Source organism: Triticum aestivum, chromosome 4B (genome assembly GCF_018294505.1).
Source record: "Triticum aestivum cultivar Chinese Spring chromosome 4B, IWGSC CS RefSeq v2.1, whole genome shotgun sequence".
NCBI classification, from domain to species: Eukaryota; Viridiplantae; Streptophyta; class Magnoliopsida; order Poales; family Poaceae; genus Triticum; species Triticum aestivum.
The window spans coordinates 70,585,709-70,588,756 of NC_057804.1; the positions used below are offsets into that span (position 1 = coordinate 70,585,709).

The window sequence follows — 3,048 nt, forward strand, 5'->3', positions numbered from 1 at the left end:
CGCCTCAACTTTGTACTCGTCCCACCTCAAACCAGACCGATCAAGAAGATGCTGCACTTTAGTCACCCCCGGGACAAAGTCCGCACCTAGTGGTGACAAACTGCCACTCCGGGGAATCCACCGATCACGACGGATATTAATTTTCGTACCATCCCCAATTCGCTAGACCAGTCCTGCTCGCAGCAAATCATGGCCATATAAGATGTTACGGAATGTATACGATCCTTCAGTTGGGCAAGTTGGATTAATGATCCCACCCTCGCTGAAATATCGAGCCTTGAGGACCCTGGCATACAAAGAACAGGGCACCTGAAGGACCCGCCAAGCTTGTTTCGCCAAGAGTGCTTGGTTGAAAGCTTATGGATCTTTGAAACCCAAGCCACCCTATCTTTTCGCAGCACACATCTTCTGGGTCTCTGAAACCCAAGCTTGTTTCCCTCTTCTGTCAACCGAATTTGACGTGGCCCGTGACCTCTCACTGTCAACCCATCGCCACACAATCTGATTTCCCACCTCAAAATACATGCACAACTCGTACTGGTTCTACCTATATGTACACTCTCTAGTACGATCTGCTCGAGTACACGTGTGGCCACCACATTATTCCCTTCCATGTGCGCACGTACGAGCACGATTGCTTCGCCCTCACGCCGCTACCACGCGCTTCGGCTTCGCCGTCGTCTGGTACGGCACCCACGCCACCGCGTACGGTGCCGGGTCCTGTCGGCCTCTCCACGCCTATGATGGCTGCGACGTTGCTGCTGCTGTGCGCTCGGTCACCGGCGCCGGCGCGCCTTGTGGTGCTTGTGTGTCCGACAAGCGCCAGACCTTGACCGACCCGTCGAGGCTCCCGCTGTACACCACGAACCGCCGTTCCCCGCCCGAACCGGCGGCCGCCTCCTCGTCCATGGCGACGCACTTCACGGGTCCAGTCTGTCTGGCCAGCACGCTCAGACAGACGTGCTCTGCCCCGTCACAACGCGAGACGCAGAGGGTCCTATCGGCCGAGCCGCTCGCGACGACGTGGCCGACCACCGCCAGGCACATCACCGCCATCTTGTGGCACTTTAGCACGCCGTCGTATCTCACCTCGCAGTCGACCCAGTACCATTAGGTGACCAGCCCGTTCGACGAGCCCACATACACGACGCGGTCCTCGGCTGACACCGCGATCGCGGTGACCGTGCTCTCGCCCTTCCTGAGCACCTTCTCCAGGACATGCTCCGTCGCGCCGCCCTTCGCGACCATCTCCCGCCGCCACACCTTGACGGTGCCGTCGGCCGACCCGGTGAACACGACGATGTCGAACCCGGCGGCGGCCACGGTGTTGACGGCGTCGTCGTGCGCGCTGACGGACTCGAGGCACTTGGAGTCCGACATGCGCCACACCTTGAAGGTCCTGTCCCACGAGGCCGAGTAGAGCAGAACAGCGCTCTCGTCGAGGCTGAGGGAGGACACGGCGTCGGAGTGCCGAAGCCACACCGCGCGTTGGCGCCCCTTGCGCTGCGTCTCGACGTAGCTGGTGGGGTTGACGGCGCTCTTGAGGTAGTCCTTGAGCTTCGGGAGCAAGCCCACCTAGCGGTGCACGGCGGGATTGTCCGCGTCAGCGCGCCACACGCGCACCTTGCCGTCCTGGTGGCAGGTGAAGATGCGGCCGTCGTCCGCGACAACGATGGCCTTGACGAGGCCGCTGGCGGTCCTGAACACGGCGAGCTCGCGCTGGTCTCGCCACACGTGCACGTTCTGGGAGTCGGTTCCGGTGTAAAGAACGTCCCCGGTCGCCGCCAACGAGTAGACGTGGCCGTCCTCCTTGACCAGCGACGCGATGAGGCCTGTGGCCCCAGGTTCCGTAACGGCACCCCCGGCGCCGAGGCCCGGGAGGTGCGCCCATGACGACTTGGGCGTGGGCGGGGTCGAGGAGCCGCCGTAGCGCGATGGCGAGGCGTCCCCATCCGTCGTCGGGTAGGACGAGCAGTTGTACCCGTCATCGTCTGACACGGAGGCAGAGGAGGAGGAGAAGGACCTCGGCGAGCATGCGGCCACCGCGGCAGGGTCCGGCCGGAGGAAGTTGAGGAGCTTTTGGTGGTTACCCATGGATCAATGCCGCAATTCACACAGCAAACGATTGACCGATGGGTTTACTCTAGCTGCGCGGCGGGGTCTTTTTGTTAAATTATGATCTAAATTCTAGTATCATGTTAGACTAGACGTAGTACAAATGGTGTGGGCCTTTGCGTTGACGTCGACGCGTACGAGTACAACTCGTTTACTTGTCCTCCAAGGACTCTCATGTATTGCCCTCTTATATACCCCATGTAGTCGCACCTCAGACGGTCTATCGTCTCGTACTTGTAATACTGCTCCATCATAGTGATTGCGTCTTCGTGCATCCGTGGTTTTCTCCCGCAAGGATTTTCACATAAAAATTCGTGTCTCTCTGTCTCGTTTATTTCTCGTTATTATCTAACAAGTGATATACAGAGCCAAGTTACATATACAAGATTAGAGACGAGAGAGTTAGGGTTTCGGCTGTGCGCGCTGCCGCACACTTCTGAGGCGATCCGAAGCCGGATCGATTTCGCCGAGACCGACAGGAGTTTGACTTCCGCTGCTGAGCCGCCCTACAAAGCCGTTGTACGCTGCCGTAAAGTCAACGCGTTGCGGAGACCAACAGCCAACAGGCGATCCATCGAGCGGCCGAGTCGTTGTTGCTGTTTCCCGTCCACGACAGCCGCGCAAGAGAGTTGCTGCTGCTCGCACCAAGTCCCAAGGCAGATCGCGTCAAGTACTAGTGGTGCACATCGGCTACGTACTGTTTGCTGCTAGAGTTCACGTGAAGACTAATCAAATCCAGTAGTACTTGCACTAGTACTTTACGAAGGCTAGTACTCCCTCCGTCACAGTTTATAAGGCACACTTCCGTTTACATGCATTTCCAAAATATGTGGCGCATTGGAATTTACTACTTAGAGTAGTTAATTGGACTAGTAGTACTAGGCAGGCGTATTAGGCTGCATGCATAGTGGGAACGCTGGATGTGTACATGGG

General features: G+C 58.0%; 1 pseudogene; it reads right to left on the minus strand.

The window, feature by feature from the left end:
- Positions 1–645: 645 nt before the first annotated feature.
- On the minus strand, positions 646–2,094 carry LOC123094453 (protein JINGUBANG-like; annotated as a pseudogene).
- Between the last annotated feature and the right edge of the window lie 954 nt (positions 2,095–3,048).